Below are 17,039 nucleotides of genomic sequence, written 5' to 3'. Positions count from 1 at the left end.
ACCTGGGGCTCAGAGCAGTCTCCAAGAGCTCCCCTTATTCCATCTTTCTGAGTTAAAGTTTCTGGTGGTTTTTATTTAGTCCTCTCTCTCCCTATTTCCTGCTCCAACAATCAAGGCTGGATACCAGCAGCATCAGCTCTTTATCCCAATGCAGCAGCCAGCCACCAAGCTGCAGACCTCCCCCAACTCACAGAGGGGCCAGGATGAGCCACCTCAAGAGAGTTATAGCCCATAGCCTTAAGCCCTACACTCAAACCTCAGGAAATGCTTCAGTCTCCCTTCCCATTTCCCCTCCAATAGGGGACCACAGTAACACCCCAAAAGGCCACCTCTTTTGAGGGAGCTTCCTCCACCCTTATCTCAGCAGAGGTGTGCCACAACCCACACACTGATACTAGCCAAGCAGGAGACCCAGCACAGCCCCAGAGAGCAGAATCCAACCAGCAGCCCCATACTCATCATACAGTAGAATGGAACAACCCAACACTCAAAATATGAGGAAAGCTACTCACCCCAACTCTCTCTCATAGCCCATTACCCTCAGACTGCCTCTTTTATTGCCCCCATGGAGCCTCATACCCCCTGACTCCCTCCCACGATTGGCTCTTCCAGGACAGCCTCCCCATTATCCCCAGCTGTTCCCTTGCCACGGCCACCTGGATGCACCCAGAGGAGGATGGATGGTGATGCCTTCCCTCCTGAGCTGTCCTCCTGCCTGGGCTGCCCCGCTCACCCCCCACACCTCCTCCATACATTTACACTTTGGCCGTGTTTGTGGACAAACTCTCCGTGGGAGATGCCAGCCTGTACCCGTAGCACAGGGAACAGTCCGGCTGCTGCCTCCCCACCCGTGTGCAGGGGACGGGCAGTCCGGGAATGCCCCTTTTTTGTCTGGGTAGCTGGAAGGTCCTTGTGGGTGGTGATGCAGGCCAGGAGAGCAGCCGCCTTTGGGTAGCAGAGACTGGCATGATGGAGCCAGGCGGTAGCTGAGGGGAATCAGCCAAGCGGAGGTTGCAAGCGGGATGAGCCAGGATTAAGAAATTTGGAGCAGCAGCAGGTGCTGAGCTGCTGGCTGGCACAGGCGGGAGCCCGGCGGGGCTGCGGCAGGAGGTAGCATGGAGAGAAACCCAGCAGGAACCTATTATCTTCATGAGTCCTTTAGATTTTGGCCAGGAGCTGCTGGGCAGCTCTTCTCACGCTACATTATGTGCCTATCACAGTCTCCATCAGCTTTTATCAAGAGATCGTTTGCATTTATGGTGCCCTAACACCAGCTACGCGCCGATGCTCGGGCTGCTTACACAGCTTGTCCTCCTGCCCGTGCCGCAGCACCCGCCAACAGGGACAACAGCATCCCTGCCCTCAAAATAACCACTCACAGCAGGGCTTGGCTACACCACTGCGGGCAGTTTTGGGGACTCTGAAGTGCTGAAGGCATCCTGGTTTTTCCAAGCCCTCCAAGCTGTTGCCCTTTTTAGCAAAGCCCCGTAAAACCTACTCTGTACACTGTGTGTGCCGAGGTGCCAGCACTGTGTGGGGAGGAGCAGTGTTTGCCAAAGGGGTAGGGAAATCAGTTATTAAAATATTTAATTAAAACCTGATTTTAAATTACTTAACATCTTTTTCTACGAGGGAGGCAGGAAGCAGAGTAATTCAGAGCAGGCGCCCGTGCTCGCTGCGGGAAGGTGAGAGCGGGTTGGTGCTGGGAGGCAGGTGGGAGCAGCACCCATAGCCGGGGTCTGCACCCTCCACACCCAGGGAGCACAGCCTGGGCCTTCGTACGCTGCCAGCTGTGTACCACCAGAGCCATTTCAAACTAAATTATGAGTTACAGGGAACTTGTTCACTGTGTGGCTGTTTCCAGCATGGATACCTATGGAAATACATTGTGCAATATCCAGGCTGCTTTAAATCACGGATTCCAATCCTGGTGTCCCTTTCAAGGCAAATGAAACGAGTTGTATGAAGCTTTGTGTGGAAAGTGATGGGGGGAGGTTTGAGAGAAGACCTTCAGATAAATCTGTTGTTTGTGGGCATTAAAAAGCCAGTTGTGCTAATCCTAGATGCCATATTTTTAAGCTTCAAGTGCCACCGGTTGCATTATCTTTGTTGGCTGTTTGACACAGGAAAATTAAATTTCAATTGCTTTTTAATTCAACTTAATCTGGTGCAAAAGTTAGTATGCACCCTCTAATTTTGTTTTCTGAGTGGTTTGTTTCAGCTAATTCCTAATCAGCCAACACTAAATCAAAACAGGCCTGGCTCAAGCTGAAATAGATGAGTCCTCGCAACCTTGCCAAGCAGTTTAATTAAAATGGCTTAAAATCACGCCCCAAGATAAGTGGGGACAGCCTCCTGCATAGGCCAGCCCCCAGCATTTGCTCCTTTGCCTGGTGAGCTCTCTCACCCAAGGTGCTGCAGGGTATGGATGTGCAGCAAGGCTGCAAGAAGTTTATCATTATCCTGGATTGCTCTTTCCCTCTCTGCCCTTTCCATTCCTTCTCCACCTGCCAAGCACAATCAGACCCATCCTGTTCAGTGGCTGTGTCACTGCCAGCGCAGGGAGGGAGAGGATGGTGAGAGAAAAATAAGTGTGAATTGATTAGTAACCCCCCTCCTCAGCCTTTGCTTCAGCCCCTGACAGCATGAGAGGTGGCACCGCCGAGCGCTCGGCCCCACGAGCAGGCAGGGGATGAGCAGGGCTGATTTTAACCTGCGCCAAGGACACGGGCAGATCGATATTTGCCCAAAGGGAAAGGGAACAACCGCTGGAGGTTTTCAGCATAATAAGAGGGTATCACAGCTAATGGAGAGGAAAGGAGATAAAACCTTAAATCTACATGACAGTGTCCCCTGAGCTCAGCCTTGTGTGCTCAAGCTGAAAATCCATATCATGACAGGTATGAAAAGCTGCTGTTCCAGTTTAGAGGTTTTCTTTGTGACTGCTCTCCCACCCCACCACCCTTCACCCCATGCTCCCAACAGGGCACTGCAGGTTAGTTAGACTGTGACTGGTGGCAGATTTGAAAACACCAGTTTTAAGCCCCGAGATAAAAGCACTGATTTTTTCCTCCTCTGTTTTTTCATGATTCTTTAATAGGTTTACCCTCACTGCATGCAGAGAAAGGTGCTGGTCAGTAAAGATGTCAGCACGTGGCATCTCCACGGTGAGGTTAGACGAGGCAGAAAAAGCCCAGACTCCATCAACGGGAGGTTGCACAGCCACAAAAGCTGGTCAGAGCAACCCTTCTGTGAAAGGAAAACCTCACCTGGCAGCGAGCGAGCAAAGGTAGGGATTCCTGCCAACCCCCTGAACGTCTGCTCTCAGACAGCATATTTTCTCCATCAGCTCTAATGTAGTCCATTAAGTCAACATCAACAAATTAATTTTACTTATTAGTTACAGTAACACCAAGGAAATATCCATGTGGGTTCCTGAACCAGCTGCTGAGGTAACTGCTGGTGGATGCAGGGCAATTGCCAAGTGTGGCAGGGATGCAGCCTGGAAAATCCTCCTTCTTTGGTTGGGATGCACCCCCCTGGCACACGGTCCCCTAGGCAGGCAGCACTAACTCTGCAGCCTGCACCGGTTCCTCCCAGGAAGGCAGACATCAGGCAGCCGGTGACCTCCCCACTGCCAGCCATTAGATTCATTTCAGTCCTATTGTTGGTGCAGCAGCCGCCGGTTTGAGTCGAGATCAGAGCTGCATTGTGCCAGGCACTAAACAAGCACATAATAAGTGACAGCCCCCGTCCGTTACAGTCTATCTAATCAGGACATGCAGAAGGTGGGAGAAGGGATTTATTGTTATCCCTGCCTTACTGATGAGCCAGAGGCAAAGCCAAGCACCACAGCTGGATATTCCAAGGGCCAAGGTGCAGTTTGTTGTTTCCCCTAATTTAGTGTAGCAGCCTCAAAAAAGTGGTCCTGCTTTTCTCCCCCTCCTCTGCTTTTCTCCCCCTGCTCCTCTGCAGCCGTGGAGTGGAGCTGTGGGGATGCATCGGTTCAGACAGCTCATTCAAAGGGAAAGCAACCCATGAAAATAGAGAAAGAACTATGTTTTTCCATCAATGTGGTTAAAACAGCTCCTGTTGTGGCCACGGGATCGTTAGAGCTGGTAGACAAGATGGAGAGGTGTCCCCGAGAGCAGCATCACATCTTGCATCGCCGGCAGTCACGGCAGGTCAGGGCAAACCGGTCCCCAGCCCAGTGCCTCGTCCCTGCGGTCAGTACAGGAACCAGGGCTCCGCGATGGGGTGGCACGGAAAGGAGGAAAGCCTGTCTTAAAGGCAGTTTAATTTTCTCCCAAATACCTGGGAATTTGGCCCATTAAAGTGGGTTTAATAAATACCAACTCTGCCATGGTCACCCACTGCACTGTGGGACATCTCCATTCCTGTGATCCTAGTTCAAGTTTGCTAGGAGTTTTTATTTGATTGAGCAAATAGACTATTCATGCCTTCTGTGAGGTTATATGGACCAGAAAACTTGCCCCTCTGTGTGGTGCTTTTCAGGGCGAAGTGTTCTTCAGTGCCTTTTTCCAGCCAAGAAACAGGATCACTCCCTCAGAAACGTAGGTGTTGAAAAAAAGAAGGAAAAAAAATCACCTTGCTATTATACAGAAGAGATCTCTATTTATTGATAAAGAGGCCTGACAGAGCTTGGAATTCCCTGGGAATTAGGGAGAAGGGAATTGCTGTGTGGGAAGACAGCTGGATAACGCTGTGTAACACCAACCGAGGATCCCATCAGCGGGGCTGGAGCCGGTGGGAGCTGCTGCCGAGCTGACTGAGCCTGGGAGGGAGATCAGCCGACAGTGTGAGGTTGTGGGAGCCTTTCCCACTTGCCAAACACAGCTGCTAGCGTCCATTAGGCAGCCAGTGTAAGCGGATGCCCCAGAAAACCAGCACAGCCCTGGAGGGCCTGTAACTCCACACCACGCTGAACTAAGGAACTAATTTTAACTTCTAAGCAGCATCCTTTCTGCCAGCCACGGAGGGATTAGAGTAACAGTTTTTGAAATTATTTAAAAATAACATCAGACTTAATCATAGCTATTTATTAAATCCATTATCCTCTGTCAGTTATGGGACACTGATCTATTCAGCTGCGGAAACTATAATCACCTATGGCCAAAAATTTTTTTTTTTTTTTTCCTAATGGGGCCCACTAATAATTATTCCTTTAGTCCCTGAATCTGTAACTCAAGGAACTGAAACAGAGAAATCTATGGTGAATTTATGGATGAGACACAATTGAGTGATGGAGAAACCTTGAAATTACTGAAAAAACACATAATTCTGTAGAAATCACGTGTGACCTTGCTCCATGGCACCTAGTAGGAAAAAGGCTGAGGAGTGGAGTACCTTGTAGGGGAGAGAAACCCCATGCAACCACCAGAAAACCCATATAAATCATGAGGTCTTGAGCCTCTGGATGCCACTTTGCTGTCAGGGAGTCCATGTGCAGCTTAATTAGACGAGGAGATGAACCTTCCTGTTCTCCCTGCTCTTCCTGGGGTTTCCTTGGCAAGGAGAGCTGCCAGAGGCTCCTCACCTTGCTCCAACACCTCTGATTACCACAGCTGAGGACATCATTTCAACAGAAATTAGTGTCTTTGTTTAAAATGTGTATTTACAGGCCTTTGTTTGAAAGCCATGCTTAGGAAATGCTAAAAAGAGGATTCAACATGCATATCCCACCTGATCCTAGGAGCTGAAGATAATTTTTGCTAAGCCCTGGGGGCAATATTCATCTCTGTTTCAACTGCTTCACATCTCATACACACACGGATTTGTTAATGAACTTTCGGGCCCCCTCCCCAGTAATTACATCTCATTGTGCCATCTCTTTTGTGCCACTCCACTGCTCTGAGGTCTGTCCTGGAGAAGCTGTTGGGAGCAGCTCCCTCCGGCAGCCCCTGGGTAGCACCGTCCTGCTGGTGTGATCATCCAAGCAGGTTTGTTTTAACTGGGGCGGCTTGTGTTTGGGGATTAGACACGTAAAAATATGCACTCAGATTCTGCATGTCACTCCAAGCAGGTGGGTAATACTGTGGTCCACTTTTTCTGAAGCTGAAGTACACAACTCCCCAGGAAAAAGGGCAACAAGGGGAGGAGGGATGGCAGAGCCCCCTCCTGCCTGCTCCATCTTTATTCTGCTCCTCAATGTTACAGGCAGGGTAAAGTGAACAGCACGACCAGAGCATTCTGGCAGGTGATTTCCCGAACACACACGCTGAAGGCCCTGCAGACCTGCTCGTGAAGCTGCTGATTGCTTATGTTGAGACCCTGGCAATCAGAGCCCATGGTGAGGGCTATGGCTGTGGTTTTACTGGTGTCCTCGTCCAGGGCTGTGGATGGTGTGCCAGTCCTCATCCAGGCCTGTGCTGGAAGGGACTGACCCAGGGACAGTCCCAGGACAGGGCTGGTATTCGGGGCCCTTCTGTGGGTTGGGGCTGGGAGACAGTCCCTGTCCAGGCTGAGGTGGTGGATCCCGATGGTTTCTGGCTAAATGTCAGGATTTGGTTGGTGGTGATCCTTGGCTGGTGGTGGTCCTTGGCCAGAACTAGACATAGAGCCCTAAGGCTGACAGCTGGGGCTAGGGGAGCACTAACTGAGGGTCCTGCTTCAGGTCTAGGGTGGGCTCTGAGGGTTTTGCCTATCCCTGACCTCCGTGTCAGATACATTTGGAGAACTAAGGTAGGACAGACAGGAAGGCATGGGCAGGGGCACTAGCTGTTAGTGCCTTCCAGATCTGGGCAGAGACCTGTTTTCTGACTGTTGACACTCCTCTACTGTTGGCAGACACAGCTAAACCTGGTGGAACAGTTTTGGCTTAGCCCTCTGTACAGCTGGTCCACCTAGGGCAGAGACACTCAGCAGAGCTCTGTGTCTCTCCATGAGCTCAAGTGGCCAAAGTCTGTGCTACGGATTAAAAATTCCCATCCTTGCCAATGGCCTGTGTGGGGTCAATTTGATGCCACATGCCAGAAGTTTCAGGGGATTTTTGGCCATTTTTTTCCTTTTAAAAAAACCTTCAGAAGTTTTGGGGCTGTTTGTTTTGCCTCCATAATTCCTTGCATTAGAAGAGTGCTCCAGTTGAAAAGCTGAGCACTGAAGAGTTAGATACCAGAAAGACAGACTTGAACTTTGCTTTCATGTGCATGCACTTCCCTGTAGAGTTTTTGATCATATAACTGCACAGACTGTCTTCTGCAGGACCCATGACTCACCGAGCACCTGGTGGGATTTGAAAGTACTTGGCATTGTCCCCAACAGACCCTTACAAGCAACGATCTGTCCTTGTTTGGTTAGAGACTGGTTGTGTCTCCGTACAGCCAATACCCCTCCAGCCCTCACAGGAATACACTGATCCTCCTCAAGCAAGCAAGAGATGACAGCTGGGAATGAGGATACAGCTTTCATTACAGAACCAGCATTATTTTTTAAATGACCAATAAATGCAAAAACATTTTGCAGTCTCCTGGGCCAGATCTTTATATAACCCTGTGATCCTTCAGCCGGGCTTTCTGATGCAGATACCGTTTCTCCCCTAACCACCAGAGATCAGTTTGCTGCTGCTGCCGCTACTGAAACGCAACCTCAAAAGGCAGTTCCTTGTTACTCCAAGGCTCATCACTACAGCACAAAGGCTGAGGCTCCACAGCCAGCCGTCAAAAGCAGTTTTGTAATCCCTGCCCCTCACCCTGCCCTCCTCCACCTACAACCTCCTTCTTTGTAACTGGGAATGTCACTATGGACACCTGGGTTACTGTGTTTGGCCTGGGATTCTGGGCAGCACTAAGAGGGAGAGACCAGAGACTTTCTTCCACATGGTCTGTGTTGTATGGGCTGATTTGCCCCTTATCTGAAGACCATTTTCCAGTCTGAAACATACTTATGCTCCCTGTCCCCTCAGGCGAGAAGGCTGGACTCCTAGTTTCACTTTAACATGATGAAGAAAGCTGTGTCAGGGCAAGAAACAGCCCACACTGAAGGCAAACATCCTGCTTGGCAGACAACTCCCTCTCGGTGATCCACTGTCTGCAGAGCTCGCGGTGCAGTGCTACCAGGACACTGCACAGTGTCTCCTTCATTTTCTAAGAGAACCTTCAAAAACCTCCTCACCAGATAATATAATTGTTGTAATGGGATGTGGCTGGATGAACCAGTTGCAGCCCAACCCGGGCTGCTGCAGCAGGATTTACAGTGTGGTGAGGTGCTGGAGAACAGTGCGGCCAGGGATGATGCAGGATGGGGCCTGTGCTAGGGAAACTGCAATGACATTTCATTAAACTCAGCAAGAGGCATCCTAGTTACTCAGGAAGCAATTTGGCTGAGTTCTAGCCGTTGCTGATCTGTCCATGGGCTGAGCGAGCTTGTAGCTATTTAAGGTTTGCCATTTTGACCTGTATCACTTCATGGAGAGATCCGATTGCTCCCTTTGCAGCTTATTCCTCATATGCAGTCAGAACAGGGATTTATGCACGTTACACATCAGCGAACAGGTCAGAACCCATTATTTATTTGATGCATTTCACGTCTTTCTCTAAGATGTTTGTCTGAGAACTGCTTGCAATCTTCATTCAGAAATTCAAGGTTTGAAATGATTACTTAAAAGAGCCCAGAAAATATGACTTGCTCTGGATACATTCCTGAGAAGTTAATCACAATTCTCAATATTCAAGACTCAGGCTGACCACAGTTTCTGTGGTACTATTCTGCTCCTGACAGGACACGTTGAGTCCTTAGAATCAGATTTTCAGGGTGAATAGTCAGTTACAAATTCAAGAGGTGAGTGTAACATGAACTCTCTAATTTTCACCTCAAAGGGGCCGTTTATCTGAATCTTTCTGCATGGAAACCCTATCCCAAGCGTATTCACCCCAAACACCCACAATGGCAATACTTGCAGAGTAACCACATCCCCAAGGCTCCAGCTGAGGCAAATATAGCAGAGAAATACCTAAAGCTGATAAAGAAGCAGTTGTCTTTCGGGGCAGTCCACATCCACTGAGCAACTGAAACAAGCAGGACTGTAACACAACAATAGCCTTTATCCTCTCTGCTTGTAGCAAACACACAGAATTTATTCATCATAAACATGGGGCCTAGAAATGATTTTAAAATGAACTTTAATTCCATCACCAATGTGGCTGCTCCTGCCAAGGATTCCATCTGAGGTTCGTCTGCCAAAGATCAGCTCCTCTCACCGATGAAATCTGCCAGTTCACCTTGGCAGGAAGGGCACAGCCAAAGAGGAGACTTTGAACGAAGGTTTCATTCAATGGTTTTTCTATTTCAGCCTCTTGACCCTATATTCCAGCAGCTGAGGTCATAAAAGACCCTGTAAGGAAAGGAAAGACAAGGAGAAATCCCCACAAAACAAAGCATTATCTGATCTCTCCTCAGGGACCAAAGCTTTCCCAATCAGGCTCCCAGCACTACAGTCGGCTGAATTTATGGATAAGGAATGTGATGTCTCTTTTAAAACGTAAGTGCTGGCTCAGGCCCTTTGGACAGCTATGAAAGAGCCTGGCCAGCCCTTGTAAACACACATCTTCCAGCATCATGGGTTTAGCTTGGTAGGTACTTGCCACGTGTGACTGCTGGGAAGAGGTGTGGGGTGGAGATCAGGAAGGACCATGTGGCTGAAACTGCAAGCAGAGGCAGAAAGAGAAAAGCACAGTGCCTGCAGGTGTACGTGAAGCCGGTCTGCAGCTATATTCACTGTGATTTGTAACAGAGAGATGCAAACTCACAGGTATTTTAACCATAAGTTTATTATATTCCATGTGATTTTTGGGAAATGAAATTTCAGAATTTTACCTCACTGCTAATTGTTGGCATGGCCTTACCACTGCCTTGACCTATGGCTTTTGGGACTTCATTTATGCCTAAGCTTTTAAAAACATATATTATCTCTGGGTACCTAAACACAAAGTTGAGGGCTGCCTTTAGAGAAGCTAAGCACCAGTCACTCCTACTGACTCAGACTGAAAGGCCAGAAGGTACTGAAGTCTGCCAAAAGACTGGACTGACAATGGGTGGACAACTGAAGATTTAAGTTGTCATCGTGCTGTACCTGTTTCCCCAGCTGTAAAAGGATGGTGAGGCATAAAGAATTTAAAGTTCCATAAAGGTCTGAGACTTGCACCCAAGAAACTCTGTTTGATGCAGGTATGAACTACTTTCAGTCACATGCATTTATCTTCTATAGGTGTTTGGTTTAACATTTTGTTGATCTGTTTCAGAGACCATGCAAGTCCACGTATTTCAGGAAGGTGACAGAGAAAGTGTAGACCTGAGTCAAGTCTCAAATATACGTTACCAATCTGGGAACCTAAAACCTATGTAGCAAGTCTACATATTTAGATTTAACTGTATAGACTGAGAGGGGAAATGATTGCTGAGCTGTTACAGTTCCTTATCTCTGCCTGATCAGAAGTGGAAACGGCCAGAGGTAAGTTTCTCCTTCCTGCTTTATGGGTGAAATTCATCCCAGAGCAGCAGATTGCCATTGACAGTGTTACACCAAGACCGTCTTGAGCCCTGAAACCAGTTTCCAAAGGTGCAGCACTGCTACCTTAGAATCCTTGCACACATATATTTTTAGACCACCAAAGTTTCAGGAGGATGGTGGGGAAAATGAGATCTCCAGAAGGGCAGGCGCCGTCATCGTCTCCAACTAGTGCCAAGCTATTCTGACTTCAGGCCAAGCAGTAGCCTCTAAAACCAGGCCCTGCTGGCAAAGAGTTCCCCGCCCACCTCCGGGGCTTCTCCCACTTACCCCAGCCTAACTCCTGTGCAGACAGCTGTGACTCACAAGGCTGGCATGAAGCATTGCTTGGGGCTGTCATCACAGGGGCTGCAGAGGTGGAACGAGAGCAGCCCTTGGCCTGGGCAGTGTGTCCGCACTGTGAAACAAAGCCACAGCATAGTCCGTGTTCCCTTTAATCTAAGTAATGCATACTGGTGGTGAAATCAGCATTGCCTCTGCGGGAAGCAACAAGTCGAGCAGGTATCGTGGGTCCCCAGGAGGCACATCTTTAGGTAGCTGGACACTGACAGACTACTCACCATCAGCAGTTTGACTGTTGCCTTGACAACATTAAAGCTAGTTCAGATGTGTGGGTGAGGGAAGAAAGACTGCCTGGAGTGTGGGACATAGTCTGCTCGCAACATGGAACAGGTCCCAAAAAATGCAAAGCCTTGGGACATGAGTCATGTCCTTGAACTCCCCTGCTCCCTTCTGTGAAACAGCTTTGCCACAAGTATGGTCTCAGGTTGTGACAAAGGTGAAAACCACAACGGGCACATGAAGTCGATATACCATGGACTCTCACGGATGATCCTGGTGGTTTTTGGTGGCTGAGGACAGGAGCTGATGAAACAGGTCCTCTCTTTCAGGTTCCTCTGAACCCTGTTTACAGCCATGCCTGCATTTGTGTTATTTTGCACACTGCTGTGGCCTTTCACACTAAGAGGGTTCATGCCCATACTGCATGGGAGGCATCTGCACAGGGGTTGCCTGACCCCAGGGAGGGAGTGAGAAGCTCTGTGGTTGCTCTGACCTACAGCTACTTCATGGGTTTCTCTGGCAACCACTGAAAACCACCAACACCCTCAGCACTTCTGAAATCCCACCGGCACCCCCCATCCAAGAACTGCCCTCACCAGAATAGGGCCTTAGGGTCTTAGTTTTCAGGATCAAAAGATGGGAGAAAGGCCCCCCTTCTCAGCCCCAGGCAGGATCCCTGTGGCCCGGCACTGGACAATGAGGAAGGCTGAAGAGAAAGTGGGAATATTCTCCCTATTTCTCACCAGTTAATCTCTCGCTTTCTGGCCCCTCTTAGGAACTACCACCCAGGTTTGGGATGTTGACTTACCTGTTCCTTCTGCTGTAGGTTCCTATTGAACTGGAAGGTATTGCTGGTGTGAACAGGACAGCACTACAGGAAATTCCAGGCTTCTTCAATCTGCTTTCTCAGCAATGTGGGAAGCACTGTGCCTCTTCTCCTTTCGTTCCAGTTTTACCTTCTGCCTAAAAGAGAAGCCAGGATGTCTGATGGTTATAAGGAAGAGCGTGTGGATGATGCTGACTCCATGCAGTTCATGACTCCTCCTGAGAAAGAGAAAACTGAGACCACAAACAAGCCCTGTGACATCCTGTTGGGTGAAGGATGAGAAAGGGAGTTTCCTTGCTGGGGAGATCCAGTCTGAAAAGGATGACAAAGTCATGGTGAAGATGGTTATCAACCAGCTAGGCTCTACTTTATGGGTTCAACAGGAAAGCCGTAGCCTACTGCCCCCAGAGGAAGTGCACCCACTTCTGAGTCCAGACCTATTTTGCTGTGTGGGTCAGCTGATTTGTGGGACTCCTTTCCTGAGGCCATCAGCCAGGGACAGTGGCAGTAGAACAAGACTTGAAGCGGAAGCATGTCCAAGAGAGTGTCTTTCCATGTGGTCCATGGAGCCCCTATCTGGGATAACACCACCTACACCCTGTTCCCAACACTGCAGACCATCATGGTGAAGAATGATGGGATGGGATGGTGGATGATGAACCTGCCCAAGTTCAACCAGATTGATGACATGGCAAACGTGACCTTCCTGAATGAGGCCAGCATCCTGGACAACCTATGTCAGCACTACACCCACAGCAGGATCTATGATTTGAAAAGGGCAGAGGGGAATGGCAAAGCAGCATGGGGTAATGGCAGGACTGGAACCAGTCCTGACTCAGAGGGCCAGCCTGTGCTGCTGTAAATTGTGTGTGTGACTTAAATCTTCCAATGTCAGCTCATATCCAAGTCCCTTTCCCTGCCTGTCTGTCACTTGTTAAAAGCAAATGGCAAAGGCATCAGGACATTTTGAGTTCTCTGCTTTGCTCTGCCCTGTCTTCAAATTAATTCCCTGCATTTCTTTTTACCCATTCACAAAACGGAGGGTGATATTGATCTGTGGCTGCAATGAAATCCACCCTCACACAGAGCTCTGGGGGCTTGCAGGTGGTCTGGAAACTGAAATAAATAGCAGTGGGAGGAATAATCACAGTCTTTGCAGAGAGCATGGAGATTCTTGAGAGAACAGGGCTGTAGAGCTGCCTCAGGGATCCTCGGCCAGGTGGGATTTCCCAGCACTTTATTTCCTGCCACCTGCAAAACCAAAACATAGCAAAAAGTGTTTTATCTGGAGAAAGAAGCCCTCCATGGTAATGGCTGCTTCAGCATGCAGAGGCACTGCAGGTTCTCTTCCCTTCTCTTCTCTTCTCTTCTTCTCTTCTCTTCTCTTCTCTTCTCTTCTCTTCTTCTCTTCTCTTCTCTTCTCTTCTCCTTCTCTTCTCTTCTCTTCTCTTCTCTTCTTCTTCTCTTCTCTTCTCTTCTCTTCTCTTCTCTTCTCTTCCCTTCCTTCCCTTCCCTTCCCTTCCCTTCCCTTCCCTTCCCTTCCTTCCTTCCCTTCCCTTCCCTTCCTTCCCTTCCTTCCCTTCCCTTCCTTCCTTTCCTTCCCTTCCCTTCCCTTCCTTCCTTCCCTTCCCTTCCTTCCCTTCCCTTCCCTTCCCTTCCTCCCTCTCCCTCCCTCCCCTCCCCTCCCCTCCCCTGCCACCCTCCCCTCCCCTCCCCTCCCCTCCCCTCCCCTCCCCCCTCACCTCCCCTCCCTCCCCTCCCCTCTCCTCTCCTCTCCTCTCCTCTCCTCTCCTCTCTCCCTCCTCTCCTCTCCTCTCCTCTCCTCTCCTCTCCTCTCCTCTCCTCTCCTCTCCTCTCCTCTCCTTCCTCCTCTCTCCTTCTCTCTTCCCTCCTTCTTTTTCTTTTTCTTTTTCTTTTTCTTTTTCTTTTTCTTTTTCTTTTTCTTTTTCTTTTTCTTTTTCTTTTTCTTTTTCTTTTTCTTTTTCTTTTTCTTTTTCTTTTTCTTTTTCCTCTCTGACTCTACTATGGGGGTCAGTAATACAATTCCGAATTTAAAGACATAAATAGCAGCTACATTTGGCCTTGCAGCAAAAATCCTGTTATTCTAGCCTTGTGGGATTCCTTCGGTGGCTTCCTATTTCTCCTTCCAGCTTCCTCACCGCCAGAGCTCTGGATTGTCATGCCCCAGCTTGTACCTCTGCGCCTGTTTCCTCCTCCACAACTTCTCCCCCCGAGGCTGTCCCTACCCTACACGCATTCCTAGCCTGTCTTATGCTGCCCTCTATCCTTGGAATAACCTTCCTCTTCCTACAAGCAATAAACCTCACTTCTCTTTCCTAGCTTTCTGCCTATGGATCTCAGCGTTGCCCTACCATTCCCCTGTGGGTCTCTCAATCCTGGCACGTCCCAAAAACTCTTTTCTAGAAGACTGAAGTACTAAGCACTGAAAACTGCATTTGGTGTTCCTTTTTGGGATTGAGAGGACCAGCCAGACTCCTGCCTGCCCCAAATCCACAAGGCTGGACCTGTGTGGAGAGCCTTTGGTAGGGCTGAACCTGAAAAAGGAATTACTGCTCTCAGCAGTAATCCAGGTTTCTGTGGGAGCTGACTGACAGAATTTACTGGGTTACTTTGGATGGTGAGGAGTAGCTGTGCTCAAAGCCTACGTCTTCAGTGTTGAGAATCCTGCTGATGCTGACTTTTATCTTCTTTTTGTAGGAATCCTTGAAAGATCAAATCATCCAGGTAAATCCTGTTCTGGAGACCCTTGATAATGCTAAAACTATGAGGAAGAACAATTCCTCCCATTTTGCAAGTACCAGCCCTTCACTGACACGTCACTGGTAGGTCATAAAAAGATATTCCCTCAGCAGAAATAAAAACAAAAAATATTTTAAAATGCTTCCTCAAGCACTAAAGTTAGTTTTTATTTACTAACATTTCACATGAAGCATTACGGGTTCCCATTTTCTTGAACTCAATTTGTCAGTTGATTTTATTTTGACTTCCTATTTTTATATGTCAGAAGAAAAAAATAGTTTTGATCAACCCCAAATCAATCCCCTTTCAACTGTTTACTTCTGCAAAGATTCAAAATGCTTTCATTTTTTGCAGATTATTTTTAAATTTGAAATTGTCAGTGAAAATGTAAAACACTGGGGTTTTCAACTGAAGTCTCATTCCTCTGTTTCTGTGTGCTACATACTTCTGCCATATGCTGCAGAGAAAGGAGGATTTCTTTAAACTCTAATACAGAATCCAAGAAGAAAGAGGTTTTTTATAGATCTGATCTTTGAAAAGATTAAATTTCCTCTCACTGACTTGCAAATTTGCCCCTACAGGCAATGCTGTCTGTCCCTGATGAACGCTCAGAACCTCTCAGCTACTTTCTGTTTTCCTACAGATATTGCAATCTTGATTAACAGACTCATCTTTTATTTTCTCATCTAGGGCAAATTTATCTGAATTCACTTTGGTAGCACAGGCAAGCTGCCTGGGGTTAACACTGAGAATTGTAAGAAAGCACATAATTCTTTATATTAATTTTGCTTTGGATTTTTTCTTGTGTTGAATGGACCCTATTCCAATTACATCAGAGACGTGCAAATCTGAAATGAATTCTGTTAACTTGAGGGATCTGCACTGCTGTAAATGGAACCAAAATCTGCCCCTATTTCCACAGTGAAGTTGTGTGCTTTAGACGATGACAAATTTATTTCTTCTTTCTTTAGTTGCCTATGAGACTCTGTGAACACATAAATGGCACAATGCCTCCCCCAAAAGCTGTATACTTTTCATTCTACAATTATATTGCAACCATTACTCACATTCATCAGTACAACACTATAATTATCTTGCGACCAAGACCCTAAAAATAGCTATCCAGGGAAGGTGCATTGTTCTTTGTTTGCACACGTGCATCCAAGACTAAATTGAGAACCACAAATCCCAGCTCTCAAGGTAAAAAGACCCCACCATGTTTCCTGACTAAAGCCCTTTAACTTCTTGAAAAAGGAGAGAGGAAACATATGGACTGGTTATTCTTTAATGTGGGATTGTCTGCATCCCTCCTACTTTCAACTTATCCCAGATTTGCATCACACCCAGAGACCATATGTTGGATTTGCCTCTCTGGACAGCAGGCCAAGGCAAGTTCAGGTTGTTTACTGGCAGGTTGGAGCTTCTTCCAGCCTGGCCCAGAGAGTAAGGGCATGGACAGACCTTCACTGTGCCAGCAGCAGCATTGGTGCAAGGTCCTTCTGCAGCCTCACTGGAGCTCTGCTGGCAGATGGGATTGTATGCATGCTCCCTGAAGTCACTTGGACTAACTAAAATTGACAATAAAGGTGGTTTGAGTCAACCCAAATTTGTCTGAAGAACTCACAGGATGCCATTCACCAGCAGAGCTATCTGGACAGAAAACTTCACCTGAAAGGCAAGGATGAAAAATGCCCAGCCAGGACTGCCAGCTGGTGATTTGGTACAGCTGAATGAACTGATACAGTGAGGTCTAGAGGAGGATGATTTTTGTGGAGACCAGAAGCCAAACTAAGTGTGTTAGTGTCTGACAGAAGGTATGGACAGAGTGATTACAGGGTACAAAACATCTTTTCCAGAGCTCTTCTCAGAAAGAAAAGGCAGTATAAGGACGTTTCACAGGTCAATCTTATAAACTATGCACTGGCAATTCAGAGGATGCTTAGAAGTAGGATGAGTTAGTCTGGAGATCTGTTCCTGAACCCAGCAACGACATAACTGGACAAGTGATGGCATCTTTTGTCTCCATTTCACTAGCTGCCAGCATAGCTGGACTAAAACTTGTGCCAGTGGGAATGTTGTGAAGCTTAAAAGCATGCTCTGAGAGCATCACTGAAGGATACTGTGGTTCTTGCTGCACTCACAGGACTTCCAGAAGACATTGGTGAAATGCTGATTTCACTGATACCAGAAGCAAAATTCTCATTGACATCCATAGGACCATGATTCTTCAATCTCTGGCTGCTACCTACACCTGGATGTGTTTCTCTCTGTGTTCCAGGTCTGGAGAACTCACGTATCATATCCCAGAAAGTAGCTAAGAGATATTATCATGATTCTCTCCAAGAAGAAACTCAAACTTATTGGTATGGC

This window comes from Strix aluco, chromosome 15 (genome assembly GCF_031877795.1).
Source record: "Strix aluco isolate bStrAlu1 chromosome 15, bStrAlu1.hap1, whole genome shotgun sequence".
NCBI classification, from domain to species: Eukaryota; Metazoa; Chordata; class Aves; order Strigiformes; family Strigidae; genus Strix; species Strix aluco.
This window is presented reverse-complemented; position numbering follows the sequence as displayed.